Raw genomic sequence first — 17,500 nt, forward strand, 5'->3', positions numbered from 1 at the left:
ACGAGAGCCATCGTCCCCTTAGCTGAGCGTTCCAGATGTGCGAGTTTGGAGATGATGGGGTAGGGCGGCAGTGTATTATAATGGGTAAGGAACCGGTTCACAGGTTCCATTGCCAGGTAGGCCACCGCCGTTGTACCCTTGAGCAAGATACTTAACTTACATTGCTTCAGTATGTCCAGCTGTATATAAATGGATGCAATGTAAATGCTATGTATAAAAATTAAAATTTAAAAAGTTGTGTAAGTCGCTCTAGACAAGAGCATCTGCTAAATGCCTGTAATGTACAGTACTGAAAAGGGTGGGAGGAAGGGCGGAGGGACTGGGGGTTGGGGAGGGGGGAGGAGGGGGGGACTTAACTGCCCATACACCTCATGCCCCAAACAGACGGCAGAGAGAGAGAGAGAGAGGGGGGGAGAGAGAGAGAGAGAGAGAGAGAGAGAAAGAGAGAGAGAGAGGTAGTGAGAGTAGAGAGAAAGAGGGAGAGAGAGAAAGAGAAAGAGAAAGAGAGAGAGAGAGAGAGGGGGGGAGAGAGAGAGAGAGAGAGAGAGAGAGAAAGGGGAGAGAGAGAGAAAGAGAGAGAGAGAGAGAGAGAGAGAGAGAGAAGTCCTCCACACGCAGTGCATCCCGCTCGCCCTTCCCGGCTTTCCTCGCCGTGTGTGAAAAAAAGAAAAAAAGAAAGAAAAAGTGCTGATGAGGGGTATGAGCGAGTCTTTCAGCCGGAGCGAAAGTGCTTACTGGGCCTTCTTCCGCGAGAAAAAGGCTTTGGGAGCAAACTCTACATCCTCTTTTGTTTGGAGAGTTTGCAGTGGCCAGCATTTTCTATCGCTCCCTATCTCTTCTCTCTTCCCTCTCTGTATTCTCTCATTCATTCTGTTTGTTCTTCTGCTTTCCCCCCCGTGTTTGCCCGGCCGGTGGTGGTGGTGGTGGTGGTGGTTTTTTTCCCCCCGTATCGACTCGTTCTCGGCGCGTTCCCGAAGCGCTTCGCGGGGGTTTTAGGGAAGGTTTTAAGGGGCGCCCGCTGTCAGATCCTCTTCACAAAACAAATGATAAATCAGCTTTTGTTTTCCTTTTTTTTTTTTTTTTCCCAGTCCTCTATCAGACCTTGCGTCCCGGTGGTGCAGTGAAGAACGCGGTCGCAAAACTCCAAACAGAGAGGCCCCACGGGGACGGCTACGAGTTCAAATCCGGCCTGGGCATTTCCGTGTGGGGTCTTCATGTTCTCCCCGTGAACAGGAAACAAATCACGCAAGGGGCATTTACAGGCTTTAAAAGGAAGAAGAAAAATTCCAGCAATGCATTTCACAAAGAATATACCACAGAGGGGACACTTCAGATTGCAGTCATAACCAATATTATGAAATTATAGCTGGACATGTAAACACGGCAGCACAGCGGTGCAGTGGGTAGCACTGTCGCCTCACAGCAAGAAGGTTGTGGGTTCAGATCTTGGCTTGGGGCCCGTCTGTGTGTGAAGTCTGCATGTTCTCTCCATGTTCGGGTGGGTTTCGTCCAAGTACCCACGGTGTCCTCCCACAGTCCAACGACACGCAGGTTAGGTCAACTGGATAGTCTGACCTGTCCTTGGGGGCATGAGTGTGTGTATGAATGATGTGTGTGCCCCGTGGTGGATGCTGGGATAGGCTACAGCCACCCCATGAACCTGGGCAGGGGCAAACAGTTTTAAAAAGGGATGGATGGATGGATGGATGGATGGATGTATATACGTGCCATCTGAAGCCGTAGCTCGCTCGATCAAATAAATGGTTTGGCTAAATCATTAATGAAGAGCAGAAATTGGCATGCAGTCCTTAAACGGATCTGCTCTGCTGTTATTGACCTTCTCGCAGGTATCAGGCATTCGGGTATGCACAGAACACCTGGCGAATTGGAGGTTCCCCAATCAGGCACCTCAGTCTTGTCCCTGCTTTTGTGGGTATGAGGTGATCCTGTGTTGGTTTGTACCTGTTCTATATGTCACATCGCATTACTGCCATTTAGCAGAAGCTCTTACCCAGAGCGGCTGACACTGACTTCATATAGCATCCATTTACACAGCTTTATATATAATTAAAGAATTCAGGCTGAGTACCTTTCTCAGGGGTCCTACCTGGGAATCAAAACAACAACCATTAGACTGCAAGTCCAGTTCCATAACCATTACACTACACTTTGTACAGTATATTTTACATCTATTCCATACAGTGGGATATTTACTGAAGCAATGCAGGTTAAGCACCTTGCTCAAGGGCCCAATGGCAGACAGTGCCCCATTTAGGAGTCGAACCTGCAACCTCAGAGCTGCAAGCCCATACAGAATAAAACCTGCGCATTAATGCCTTTCATTGGCTTCAATTCCATCCCTCCTCTCTTTCAACCCAACCCCTCCTTCCTTCCTCCCTCCGTCTATCCCTCTCTCATTTCCAACCCGGGGTGTCTTCAGCCAAAGAGTCTCAGTCTACGTGTCCGTAACAAATTGATTTAAAGGTGCCGGTGCCAGGTGGAATACAAATAGGCCGTCCAAGAGTGAAAATACAAGGGGAATTATCCAATCCTAAGGTTTGTCTTCCAAATTCATAAAGCCCTATGGCTTTGTAATCAGTCTCTATAAACCATCTTAATCTTTTAATTCACTTGCATTGCACCACTGGCTGTCCTGTTTTTTTTTCTTCTTCTTCTTGTTTTTTTGTTCTACAGCAGCACTTTGTTGCACTTAATCCTCTAAATGCTCAGAGATTTCTTGAGCCTTTTCAAACTGCGCTGTCTTCTACCTTCTGTGGGGTGTACCTTTCACGGATTAAAGGGGAAACGGCATGCTGTGCTCACAGCCCGCATAGAATCACACACAATCCTATCGTGGGACCACCGCCATTGCCTTTTAAATTCCACGTGGCTTTGGTTTTAAATCCTTTTTTTAAATCCTTACAATCGATGCTATGTTTGTCTTTAACTTGGACTCACAATTAAATTGCACAAAATTGTTGCCCCCCCACCCCCCCAACAAACACCATGTTCAGCAATCTCCAAAAAAATTATATTGGCTGCAGTGGTCCCAGTTCACTCCATCAAGTGGAATTTTGTGAATTGATTAATGTTTAAATGGTGATGTTGCCATTATTTTTATTTTACTTTGAGAGTGCCATCAAATAAGTATGTGTATGAAAGATGTCAATAAGCTGTTTGGAAGTGAAGTCCTGGTACTAAGATTGGTACTTTGTACAACCTTTCTGTTTCCTCACCCAAAACTCAAGACATAATTGCCAATATCAGACCAAAATTGCACCCTCCCACCAAAAACCCAAGACAAAATTACCAAAATCAGGTGATAAAACTGATTTAAAAATCATAGCTGGCACTAATCCTCTGTTCACTTCTGACTTAACCTTCAGTTAATCCGAACGTCCATATGAGACCGCGCTTATGGAATAACCAGCTGGGAATAACAGTCCAGTTTCCCGCTCACACAGAAGAGAAACGGGCATTTTCCCCAGGGGAGTAGAGCACGTAAGAGCCCTCGGTCCAGTCGAAATCGACGTGTTTGCGCTGCGACCCGTTTGGATCAATGCCGCAAACGCGAGTAACGTAACGTTTCGTTCTCGGGTCTCAGAACGCAGAATTACACCGCCCTAACGCACGAGACGCCCTATCCCTCTCCTACGCACCTACACGGAGAGATCAAAGGCACGCTTTTGATGTTGTTTCTGGAACAAACATCTACGCCGAGCGATAAAACAACACCAGCCGCTAACCGGCGTCGAGTCCCGAGGCTAGTTTTTCGCGAGCGGTGATTTGCAGGTGAGAACCGACTTTGATCTATTCTGAGTTTCGCGTTCCCCTCGACGCGCGGATCGCTCAAGGATAGCGCCGTGGTGCCCCCACGCACAGGCCTCAGATAACACCGGGAAGATCCGGGAAAAAAGAATATAACACGGAAGCTGCACCTTCCCAAGATGCAACAGCAAAGCGAAGGTGCTCGTTATGCGGTTTTGAACCTACTCTGAGCGGAAGAAAACAAACAATCGAACCCTCTCTCACAAAAAAAAGAAGAAAAAATTGGGCCTCGCTTTTTATGAAAAACATTAACGACAAACTTTGTGAAGCTTTCATAAAGCATACGTAACACATTCCAGAGAGTGGTATTACCACCTTATAAAGCCTTTATAACAACAGGAACTGAGTGATCTTTCATGTGCTTGGCTTATGCACATAACAACTTACATCTCACTGTGTCATCCTTCATATAGTGTTACAGTCATTCAAGAATGCTTTATGAACTGGTAACTACAGGCTGAATTTTGCATTGTATTTATTTAACCTTGATGGTGGTTGGCATGAGCCCCTTGTTTCAACGTCTCATCTGAAGGAGGCACCTCCTATAGTCCAGGGCCCTCATCACCGTGCTGGGGCCAGTGCATTTCATTCAGTCCAGAGGGAAGACTGCCCCCTACTGGCCAACAAACACGTATTCCAGCACAAACCCCAGTGTTCCCAGGAGGTCTTCCATCCAAGCATTAATCCAGCCCACACACACGCTTAGCTTTGGCAGTTGGCTATCGGTTGTCTCAGGATGCGTATGCGTTATTGAGACCTTATGACATTGCACTTGATAGAAAAATCTTGACTTGATATATTTGCTTTAGGAAGAACCCACATGTAAGATAACTGAGTACTTGTATCATTTTATACAATTTTATTTTCCTTGCAAAACGGTAACAGCAACTTAAAGCTGGGTAGGAATCACAAAGAGATCGAATGATAAAAAAAACAAGCCTGTTTTTGCATACAAAGCTAACACTGCACCCCTCAGGGCTATCAGAAAGAGTGACTCTGGGCCAAGAAACACAATATAGATAAGCAAACTGAAACGTCCTCTGACAAGGGGCTCACACACAAGCATAAATGTGTGCGTAAACTCGATAGTAAACATATCTGTTTGCATCGAGCGTGCTGTGGCGTACGTGCGTGCGGTGCAGACGGTCCTGCGGGCGGGCGGAAAATAAATGGCACGCACAGGATCCAAATTACATTGTTTAACCTCAAAATTATTGGCCAGCGCCCCCTCTCTCTGGCGAGTCCCGCCAATGATTTATGGGTTTAGCTTAACGCTGCCGCGCAAATCATCCTACTGTGTTCTGCAGCCATGGTGGGGGGGTTGGGGGGGGGGGTTGGGATGGAGTGGTCTTTAATATTTTATAAGCCTTTCTGCTCTTCCCTTAATTTAGAAAAATGAGGCAGTGTGTTGAAGACTGATGATTGATTGATGATTATTAGCTGGTGCTAATCTCCAGTATTTATTTCTAACATGCCCCCCCCCCTACCCCGGCCCCCCGACCCCACCCACTTATGGAGCATCAACACAAGGAAACGGCTGGACTCTGCGATGGTCCCACCAATCACAGCCAGGTGCTGCAACGGTCCACCAATCATGGCCAGGCTCTGCGACAGTCCACCAATCACGGCCAGGTGCTGCAATGGTCCAGCAATCATGACCAGGCTCTGCAACAGTCCACCAATCACGGCCAGGCTTTGCAACAGTCCACCGATCGTGGCCGGACTGTATGATGATCCACCAATCAAAGATGGGATCTGAAAAAGTCCACCAATCACGATCAGGCCCTGGCAGTGCACCAATCAAGACCAGGATCCGTGATGGTCCACCAATCAAGGCCAGGCTCTGTGACGATCCACCAATCAAGACCAGGCTCTGTGATGATCCACCAATCAAGACCAGGCTCTGTGATGATCCACCAATCAAGACCAGGCTCTGTGATGATCCACCAATCAAGACCAGGCTCTGTGATGATCCACCAATCAAGACCAGGCTCTGTGATGATCCACCAATCAAGACCAGGCTCTGTGACGATCCACCAATCAAGACCAGGCTCTGTGACGATCCACCAATCAAGACCAGGCTCTGTGACGGTTCACCCCTCGATGATGACGGGGTAAAATATGACTCAAGAGAGAGAGGGAGGAGGTGGGGGCGGGGATAGGGAGGGGTTAAGGGGGTCGCAGACCGTGCTTCAGGCTCCAGTTATTGGCTGACAGCCAGAGGAGAACCCCCCCCTCCCCCTCCCCCCAGCCCTCCTTTCTCTTCTTCTTGTTCCCTCACTTTCTGTAGCAGGAAGCATTTTCCAAAATCAAGCTCTGAGAAAAGGCAGCACTTTGAAGGCTGCTGTGGCGCTCGAGCTGTGTGCTGGAAACCGTGCCTCCTTTTATCTTTCATCCTTTTCTTCCCAGGACAGCTCGCTCACGCTCAGGTCTGTGTTCAACTGCTCGCTTAACAGGGGCCTTACCCGTCAGTGTAAGGGTTCAGACCATCTCATTCTATCCCTCTCACTACATATCTATACTCACACACACACACACACACACACACATGCACCACACAGGCACACACACCTACACACACACACACACACACATATACACACATGCACCACACAGGCACACACACCTACACACACACACACACACACATACACACACACCACACATGCACACACACCTACACACACCTACACACACACACACACACACCACACACACACACACATACACACATGCACCACACACGCACACACACCTACACACACACACACACATACACACACACACACATACCACACACGCACACACACAGACACAGACACACATGCACCATACACGCACACACACCTACACACACACACACACACATACACACATGCACCACACACGCACACACACCTACACACACACACACACACACACATATACACACACACACACCACACACACACACACACACGCACACACACACACACATACTGTACACACGCCTATGTTTACATATGTACACAGTCCACAGGCAATTACATAGTAGCATCCTCCTTTGGTACATTTGACTGTATCAGGGCAGCAGCTGCTAGAAAAGAATGAGGCAGCCCTGAACACAGTCCCAGGACCTTCACCCCACTGAACATGAATGCCATTTAAGCCTGAACACACAAGCCATTTAACCCTGCACAAGCAAGCCATTTAAGCCTGAACACTCAAACCATTTAAGCCTGAACACACTAGCCATTTAAGCCTGAACACACTAGCCATTTAAGCCTGAACACGCATGTCATTTAAGCCTGAACACACTAGCTATTTAAGCCTGAACACACTAGCTATTTAAGCCTGAACACACAAGCCATTTAAGCCTGAACACACTAGCCATTTAAGCCTGAACACACTAGCCATTTAAGGCTGAACATGCAAGCCATTTAAGCCTGAGCACGCAAGCCATTTAAGCCTGAACACACACGCCATTTACGCCTGAACATGCAAGCCATTTAAGCCTGAACACACACGCCATTTACGCCTGAACACACTAGCCATTTAAGCCTGAACAAGCAAGCCATTTAAGCCTGCACATGCAAGCCATTTAAGGCTGAACATGCAAGCCATTTAAGCCTCGCTGAATGTACTCAGGTTATGAAGTCAGGCCGTGTTGAGGATACGCTGCAGACACGCTGTAAGTTTAATTTGACTCTCTTCCTGCACATGCACTGTTAGGCCTGCATGCGTGTAATTAGCGTGCACACTTTCCTGTCTGTGTGAGAGGCAGGCCGTTTATCTGCCTGACAGGGAAGGCGTTTGGTAAATATGGATTTTGTTTATCTCTTTTCTCTCTCTTCCTCTGTCTGTCCCAGAGATAAGTCTCTCTCTCTCTCTCCCTCTCTCTAAACCTTCCAACGTTTGGGCCCATGGTACCGTTTTGTTAATTTAAATACCTCGAAAACGCCATCTGGAAGGAGAAATATTAACGACGAACGCGCCGATCCCAGCATGGCTCCCGGTTCTAATCAAGCGGTGGCTGGTTGCGCCGTGATGTTTTTCGGGGAATTGTGGGGGAAACAGCCTGTGTGCTAAACCACGATTGATGCTTTGTGTGAAATCTGAATACAAATGAAGGATTTGTCAAACCGCAATATTGAGGTCTCCAAAGATTACCATACCGAGCGAAGATAATTATGCGCACAGTTGATTAAACGGAGTCAGAACAGGGAATGTGCAAACTTCATACTGCCGCTGCTCTGATTTACACACACACATGCACACACACGCACACACACACAAACACGCACACACACACACACACACACACACACACACACACACACGCACAAACACACACACACGCACACACACACACACACGCACGCACACGCACACACACGCACACACACACACACACACACACACACACTCATGAATGCACACACACGCACACACACATAAACACACACACACGCACACACGCATGAATGCACACACACGCACACAAACACACACACACACACACGCACACACACACACACACACGCACACGCATGCATGAATGCACACACACATGCACACACACGCACACACACACGCACGCATGAATGCACACACACATGCACACACACACGCAAGCATGAATGCATGCACACACACGCACGCACACACAAAAAAACACACACGCACATACACACACACATGCACATGCATGCACACACATACACACACACACACGCACGCACACATAAACACGCACACGCACATACACAGAGACGCACAAATTGAGTCATGCATTCAGCCAGCTCTGTGATGGTAAATCCAGAAAAAGTTAAGTGGACACTGCAGTTAAAACAATCCCAAGACTTCCACAGAGGGGTGTGAGCGCCTTCTGTCAGGACCACCGATCGGGTCTTCATTCAGCGCTGAATCAGTCCTGAGTCTTTAAACGGGAGGGGGAGGACGAGTTTAGCATTCTTTCCGGGTTTTTTGTTTTCACAACTCTGTTAAACATTAACAAGCATCTTCTCTCTCCATTTCCCCCCATTTCATTAATTTCCCCTTTGATTATATTTCTTTTCTTTTTTTTAATTCTGCTGGAATTAAACACAGCAGGAGCCCAGTTCCCTCAAGGCATTTAAATATCATATGTGTTTTTTTTTCTTTTATTTTGAAAACTCACCCCAGTTTCAAGGTACCCCCCTATTTTCTCAGATCATATGACTCAAATGTATGTCCACTTTCATAAAATATATGTTTTCAAAGTGGAGGGGGGGGGAGAAAGGAGGGGGTGGTTTAATTTTGTTTCATCCCCTCTTCCATTATGTGTATTTTTCCTTTTTTTTGTCTCGTTTCATTCATTTGTTCTTTTTTCTTCCTCAAACACAAAAGTCAGCAAAACAGCACAGTATTTAATAGCAATAAATTGGTACATGTGCTTTAATGTTCACTTTGTCGAGAGAGGGAGAGAGGGAGAGGGAGAGAGAAAGAATGGCACAGAAATAATAAGTTACCAAAAACAGATAACAACATAAGGCAACTAATCAAAATTTCATTACGCTGTACATACTCTTTAATGGCGGAGAGATGAAATGTGTGGCATTCAGCGTTAAAAAGAGAGATAAACATGCAGCACTACAGCTTATGCTGCCACTGATGCACTGTGGGAAATGAACCCTTACAAAAAAAATCTAAATAAACACCATAAAATGCATGTGAACACCCAACATGCGAAGAGTACACGTGAACTATAATAATAACAATAATAATAAAGTCAACAAATTATTGGATTTCTTTGGACTGGAGTCATAACTATTTATATTGATTACTAGGAGTAATTTGTGCTGTTTTTGTTCAGTCAGCTTGGCATTTTAACGTGTCACTGCAGAAAATAACTACTGTAGATTGTGTTATCAACAGAAGACTGGGATATGCCATACAGGCGGCGTAGTCTCTGGTACAATTCACAAAATCTCATAGTAGGGCATACTTATATTTTGATTAGTACTTCTCCATAATCTCTGTTTTCATTTGTATGTGACCATGTCATACCAAGTCAGAACCATAGCATGTTTTCACAATCAAAACTGCCACTTAAATTAAGTCAAGAAAGGGGTTATGGAGAAAATATGTTCTCTCTGCAAGAAAACAAATTTTCCAGTTTCTTTAACAACAGTAAGAACTTTGATATTAACAGAAGCAGGCAACATCCTCATTTTAAGCACACCAGTGACTGAGAGAGCACTAACCGACAGCATCTTATCCGGGAAAAAACGGAAGCTCAAGTTATTTCGGGGAATCGGGGAGGTGTGTGCAGGAAAAGAATAAGACAGACATATGATTTACGCACAATGTCGACGTGTAAATCGAACATGTTTGTTTTCTCCGGGGCTATTCCAGGCTTTATCCGACTCTGTCGCCGCTCGGTGGTGTCGATTCGGGCCCGGATACGTTCAGAGGTCCAGTCTTTTTAGGATCAGCTCGGACGCCCGCTGACTGCACCTCTCAGCGGACCGCTTAGTCGCAGAGCCCGTCCCCCCGAGGGGCGCTTCTCCCCAGTCCAGGCGCCGGAGCAGAGACGGAAATGTCTTCAGCAATCAGACGGGGGCCCCCGCTCACCCCCGTGCACTAGCCCAGTCAAGCCTCTGTTTTTGACTGAGAGAAACTGGAAGAGACAAACAGGCCGAGGTTCTGATCTGGCTTTATTTACTCCTGGTAAATTCCCTCTCCGGTAAACCGCCCTGGGTTCATTATCCAAGTGAAGGGTCCCTGGCCCCCCAGCGCACCCTTTCACCCCCCCCCCCCCCACCCCTGCTGCCCCCGTTTGTCGACAGACGCTAATGAAATGCTCAGACGGGGCTCGGCGGGGGCGAGGAGGAACTCGCGAAACGATCAAGCCTCTCTCTATCCGTCCGCGTTTCAGCACGGAGATCACGGGCTCCTTCCTCCCAGGATTCGGACGAAGCCACGCGCCGTCGGAATTTTAAGATGTCGGACAGGGAGCGCCGCCACCCGCTCCGGATACCGTACCACGGAATATATCCCACTTTTTTAAAAAAATTTTATTTAATTTTTAAATGATCAATCACTAAACAATCTCCATCTTTATGAACGTTCGCCAAAGGCGGCACCGACAGACGATCTTGCTCGATTTATTATGAAATTTCAGCACTTTCGTTCGAGGTTTTAACTTCGTTTTTATTTCACTCGAGAGAGCGGCTGAGTTGGGCTTAATAGCGCTGAAGAAGGCCGTCGCCACTCGGAGCCTTTATTTGCACCATTAAACTTAGTTCAGAGAAATTAAAAGTGCCGGCGTCTTCTTCCCTCATCAGTCTCGTTCCGTACCCCCGGGACCAGTGACCTTTCTCAGACGCACCGTCCACCAACTTTTCCCCATCTCGCCTCAAGTATTGTTACTGTGATTTAGCGTTTGCTAACTTCGCACAGCACATTAACAGAGTGGGCCTCGTGCCTACAGGAGGAACCACTCTGAAACTCTGAGCACTGCTTGCAGTTTAGTGCTTAGTTTTCCCGAAATATCATCCAACGGTGACTTGCACGGCTAAAAACGGCAGTTTGTTCTGTATTTAGTTTCAGGTCAGAATCGGATACATGTTTTAAAACCTGTATGTGCTGGTTACAAACTGAAAACAGTCCTGCTGGTCTCTGAGCATTTTTAAAGAAGCAGAAGGGTTTTGTTGTGAATACTGCTGGAAATAGACGTTTTGTTTTCCATCGTCTGTAATCTGTGGGACCTTTTTACTGCCGTGCAAAGTGCATCATTGAAAATATTTCACATAATAATAGGGGAGACGGTAGCAAACAAAGCCATGATGGTATATCGTGAGATTGATATCAACAGCATTATTTTTAGTACAAAAAAAAATGTCACTGGTTAAGTGAAAGTTCATAATGTAAATATATCCAGGCTCATATTTTTGGAGATCATATTTTGACCCAGGGCTGCTATTTTTGGAACATAACATAACATAACATGGTGTGGCAGGGTGAGACACCAAAAAGATGTGCCCCCCCCCCCCCCAGTAAGTGCTAAACATAAAAATATGGCCATAAGTCTCTCCAGTCCATATCCTTAGAGTCACATGAGAAGAATGAATATTCATTAAGTGTAGAATCTCACACAGTTGAAACATCCAGGAGTTCCTTCACCGCTGACTGGTTTTGACCAATAGCAGAGGGCTCAGACTAGTGTGGGACCAATAGCAGAGGGCTCAGAATAGTGTGGGACCAATAGCAGAGGGCTCAGACTAGTGTGGGACCAATAGCAGAGGAAACTTCCAATTGCAAAGATTTGAACAAGCAGTTCACTCATCATTTATAAATGAACATTCATAACCAGTTATAAATGCTTTTAACAGCATATTATGGCAGCATTCCAATCCAGCATTCCATAAGGCAGCATTCCAATCCATCCCTTTTCTGGAATCTTCCTCTCCAGTCTCTCACCAAGATCCTCCTCACTGCTACTTCAGTTGTTTCCTTTGTGACAGAGAAGCAAACCTTCAGGCAACCCCCCCACCCACCCCCCCACCCCACTGCCCCCCCTCCTGCCTCCCCTCCCCTTATATAACCCCCCCTGCCACCCCCGCTGCTACCCTGCCATGTCCTTTCCAATTGTTAGCTCAATTACTGAACCGAAAGCCTCATTTAACTAATAATCAACCTTTTCCATCTTCCTTTTTTTCCCCCCATTTCTATTATGGAATTAATTTCAGCTCTCAAGAGAGTTTGCTGTCAGGAACAATGCTTGAAATGTTCTGTTCAGCTATGTTTGTAACTATACAATATTTTTTTTTTTAGCAAACAAAACACTTAAAGGATGAATGTGACACAGATTTCGCTTTTTAAAAACATATATATAAACATGCAAACATTTATCTTAACAGATATGCAAATCAATGTAGATATAATTTCATTTTTCTCATCACTTGGTTTTGATCAAGGCTTCAAAAGTTGTTTGCATAGTGCCACTGTAAGTCCGGATATATTTGCTGAACTCTGCTATTATTAAGGACAATGCAGCTGTTTGAAAGAAATGCTGATTTATTGCATTCACGCATATTCTCTGTGATCATCAGCAAACCATTTCCAATTCATTGGTGTAAGCCATCAGTTTGACTCTTGTTTCTCTAGGTGAAAAAATATCCTGGCTTGCAGTTGACAAACCGTGACTAAGATGGGTTTGTTGTCAAAATTAGGTAGCCAATCGACAAAAAGGTTGAGGTTTGTTGTCAAAATTAGGTAGCCAATCGACAAGAAGGTTGAGGTTTGTTGTCAAAGTTAAGTAGCCAATCGACACTGAGTTTGCGGTTTGTTGTCAAAATTAGGTAGCCAATCGACAAGAAGGTTGAGGTTTGTTGTCAAAGTTAGGTAGCCAATCGACAAGAAGGTTGAGGTTTGTTGTCAAAATTAGGTAGCCAATCGACAAGAACGTTGAGGTTTGTTGTCAAAGTTAGGTAGCCAATCGACACTGAGTTTGAGGTTTGTTGTCAAAGGTAGGCTAGCCATTCGACAGCCTCTTCGTAATGTGTATGAACAATCTTACTTTGCCGTGGGAGCTGATGCCTCATTTGCTAAATCAGGAGACGGCTTTGTTCTTAGTTGTGCTCTTCTTATTTGGCTTGAGCTGTGATTGGTCAGCCTGGAGAGCGTAAGACAGAACCTGGAAGCACGTGTCACATGCCAAACGCATGAGAACTGGCAGCCCTGATCCAGAGGCTCATTTGGCAATTTTTTTAATTTGTGCAAACAAGAAGGTTTAATTTATTTTAAGCATTCCTTAGTCCAGAAATATGCCAGCAGAAGCGGTCAAAAAACCAGTCGAGTCCGATGTTTAACCTGATGAAGCATGGCGTGTTATCAGGTCTGACACACACGTTGGACACACGGTAACAGGTATGGCATGATCAGGTGATCTCATCAACCACAAATTCCACTACGCTGAAACCTACAATACAAGGGACTTTTCACTAAGAAAAAAAGAAAAATATTTGTAAACGTATTTTCACTGTATCTGTTTTTGTCATCCAAGACGCTTAATTCTGAATTTTTATCTTTTTTTTGTTCCTGCCGGGTCTCTTGAGGACATATAACTCAGAAGGACAGAATTATATTCAATATTTTTAAATTTTAAACGACGCGAAGAAACACTACCCTCATTTCGGCACTGTTCTGTCTCTTTGTATGATTTCTATAACTCCGCTGCGATTTGAATTTAACAGCTTAATTCCCAAATAGCTTCAAAAAAAAAAAAAAAAGAAGCTCTGCTTTGTGTGAAAAGCTCTTTTCTTTTCACATCTTCTTTCAAAGAGCAATTAGAACTTTTTTTTCGTCCCCCATTTTAAATAGTTTCCAGCATATATTTCAATCACAGTCCTTTGTTGTTCGCGCTTTTGTTTACCACTGCCATGGCGTAATTAATAATAATTAGAATCTGAAAGTGCTTCGGAGAGAAAGGGGAGGGAAAAAAAAAGAAAAAAAAAAAAAAAACTGCTCAGCCACCGCAGAGAGCCAATCACCCGTCTGGGTGACGATCAGGTGACACTCCTGATGCCTGGGTGAGCCAATCACCCGTCTGGGTGACGATCAGGTGACACTCCTGATGCCTGGATTCTCCCCACACATCAGCTCAGGTGGACAGGATCCAAACGCAGGTGGAATATCTCTTGTATTTCACAGAATCTCTGGATCGTACCGTGATGCGCGGCCATCTAAACTGCTGGGAAACAAAAATTGCTAAATCTCACACCCGTCCATCCATCCATCCATCCATCCATCCATCCATTATCTATACCCGCTTATCCCGAGCAGGGTCATGGGGGGGGGGGGGGGGGGGGGGGGGGGGGGGGGGGGGGGGGTGCTGGAGCCTATCCCAGCGTGCATTGGGCGAAGGCAACAATACACCCTGGACAGGCCACCAATTTATCACTGGGCACACACACCATTCACTCACACACTCATACCTATGGGCAATTTTGGGGTCTACAATTAGCCTGACCTGCGTGTCTTTGGGACTGTGGGAGGAAACCAGAGTAACCCAGAGTAAACCCACGCAGACACTGGGAGAACATGCAAACTACTAAAATATCTCAATATTTTTTTGTATTTTTATTTAACCTTCATTTATACAGGGTAGGTTGACTGAGTACGCATTGCTGCAACACCCTGTGAATGCCCTGCCCAGGTGGCTGAAATGGTATTACTTTTACAGTGTTCAGTGAAATAATGGATGGGCACGTTCCAGCTTCCGATCATGGACATTTCAGCATCAATTCTACACCCATCTGAAGCCATTTCAGTGTAAGAGCGCTGATCTACAATCCAGATTTCCTCCGTCAATACCCTGACCGTGTCCATTAGGAGCTAAAAGGAGAGACAGGTTTTCTTATCTGTCCCCATCTGATATGGGAGCAGGATATTTGGGAAACATAACAAATCACAGAGAGTGCCTTCTAAACTCTCGTGGGGGTGCACGGTAAAAATACATTTTCACTCTCGAGTGGCGAAGGAAAGCTTGGTGTTTCAGTGGTGTGCATATGCCTCTGGTTTAATGAGTTACCCTGCAGTGCACACTGTACATAACCATTACAGAGACTGCATGTTGCAAGAGATCCATGCCGTGGAGGGCATTTTGAACGTAATGTAGTGCCTTTTATCATGTGACTGGTTTGTAATGTTCTGATTGGTCCATTGTGTATATGGCATGTTTGAACATAAAAAAAAAAACAATATAAATCAATATCTTAAAGTTTACATGTTTTTCTCAGTATTGCATATGCAAATTAATATAAAGGATGTACTTGATAAATGCCCATGAATACGAAATAACAACAATTTGGCCCTGGTTCAGTTTTCTAATTACATTATAATACACAGAGGTCCTGATCGGAGTGTGTGTGTGCCGCGGAAGAAACGCACAGAAGTTTCTAGTGTTAATTAGGCTGCGAGTTCAGAATGATTGAGAGTCAAATAAGGAACCGGGGAATTCTTTTTGTAGTTCTTGACTTGAATTCTTGTAGTTCTTGACTCGGTGACTCTGGCTTTGCGCTGCTCTGCTCTTTAATTGCCTGTTATACTACGGTCTCATTCCCCATTAGATGTTTGTAACTTGATTGTCGACTGTCTTGTTGGATAAAACTTTGTGTTTTACGTCAGGTCCCCCCCTTGCAAAGGAGACTTTGTAATCGATGAGGTATTCCTGGCAAAACAATGGTTAAATAAAAGAAAGTTAAAATTAAAAACTAGCGCCATCTCTGGTTGAGGAAATTCGCCCTTGGGTAACCTTGGCTGAAGGCCCCCCCTGGCGCGGAGGAAGACAAGAGGTTGCGAGAGGAGCTGGGTTTCTCCTCCCCTGCCCCCCCCACCCCCGCTCCACGATTCCACAGGCTGGCGGGAAAAGCACTCAACCTGCGGGGCAGTTTTTTTATTAGGTGTCAAGCTTCCGATAAAGATTCCAGCCGGTGGGTAAACACCTTGACAGCCGCCGCACAGGATATTTTGTCTGCGAAACGGAGTCGGGATTACTCGCAGAAAAAGATTTGGGGGGGGGGTGTGGAGGGGAGGGGGGAGACGAAGGGAAAAAAAGAGAGGTCAGAACGTCAAGACTCTCTCTCTCTCTCTCATGTTTTCTCCCTTTTTTCCGATAACTTCGACCTGGCAGCCCATCCCTTACAATTTCTCAGCCCAGACTGGGGCCATTATCAAGCCCATTTTGGGCGGCAGTGTAGTGCAGTAGGAAGGGAACTGGACTCGTAACCTGAAAGGTTGCAGGTTCGATTCCCAGACAGATAGAGGGCCACTGCCGTTGTGCCCTCGAGCGAGATACACAACCGAAAAAATGCTTCAGTTTAAATCCACCTGTATGAATGTTTATCTGTGTAAAAAAATAAATAAATGAATAAATAAATAATTCAGAGTGTTGAGTGAGTCGCTCTGGATGAGAGTGTCTGCTAAACGCCAGTGATGTGATGGACGAAGCTGCTTACTCGTTTTGAAAAAGCGGGAGGGGGGGGGGGGAATCGTACCCCTGTGTATAAACCGAAATGAGCGCTCTGCCTTTCAGGCCGATGACGCAGCCCGAGCAGCAGTACGGCACGGTGCTTTTAGCGCGGTGACGTCCTCGCCACTGTGCCGTTTGGCAAACCCTTACCGAATTCACCAAGAGCCTCATAGCTCTGTTTGAGAAGGGAGGGCAAAAACCCAGCTGGCAGAAACAGGCGGCATCGCCATCTAACCAATACTACGATTCTGACAAAGCAACAGCAGTACTGTGTGTGTAAGAAATTAATGGGTAAGCATAAATACAGTATATGAATGTGTGATATATATATATATATATATATATATATATATATATATATATATATATATATATGGATGTATGGATAGTCACATGCTGCGGAATACCGTATCATGCATTTCCATGAACGATGAGTCATGACTGAGCAGAGATCCTTTAGACTCACCAGATGACCAACCGCGTTCCTCTTGTTCTCTCTGTCTCTAAACTGCGGGAGAAGTAGGATTGATGCTGAAAAGGACGGGATGTTCCGGTGCTGGCGCAGATCTCCCACTGCTCACAAGCGTCCCGCTGCCAATTTTCAGAAGTTACGGCGGCCGAGAACCTTTTTTTTTCCGGATTTGACAGCGTTGGGGAACGCGGAGCCGGGTGTCTGTC

Source organism: Anguilla anguilla, chromosome 14, assembly GCF_013347855.1.
Source record: "Anguilla anguilla isolate fAngAng1 chromosome 14, fAngAng1.pri, whole genome shotgun sequence".
Taxonomy (NCBI): Eukaryota; Metazoa; Chordata; class Actinopteri; order Anguilliformes; family Anguillidae; genus Anguilla; species Anguilla anguilla.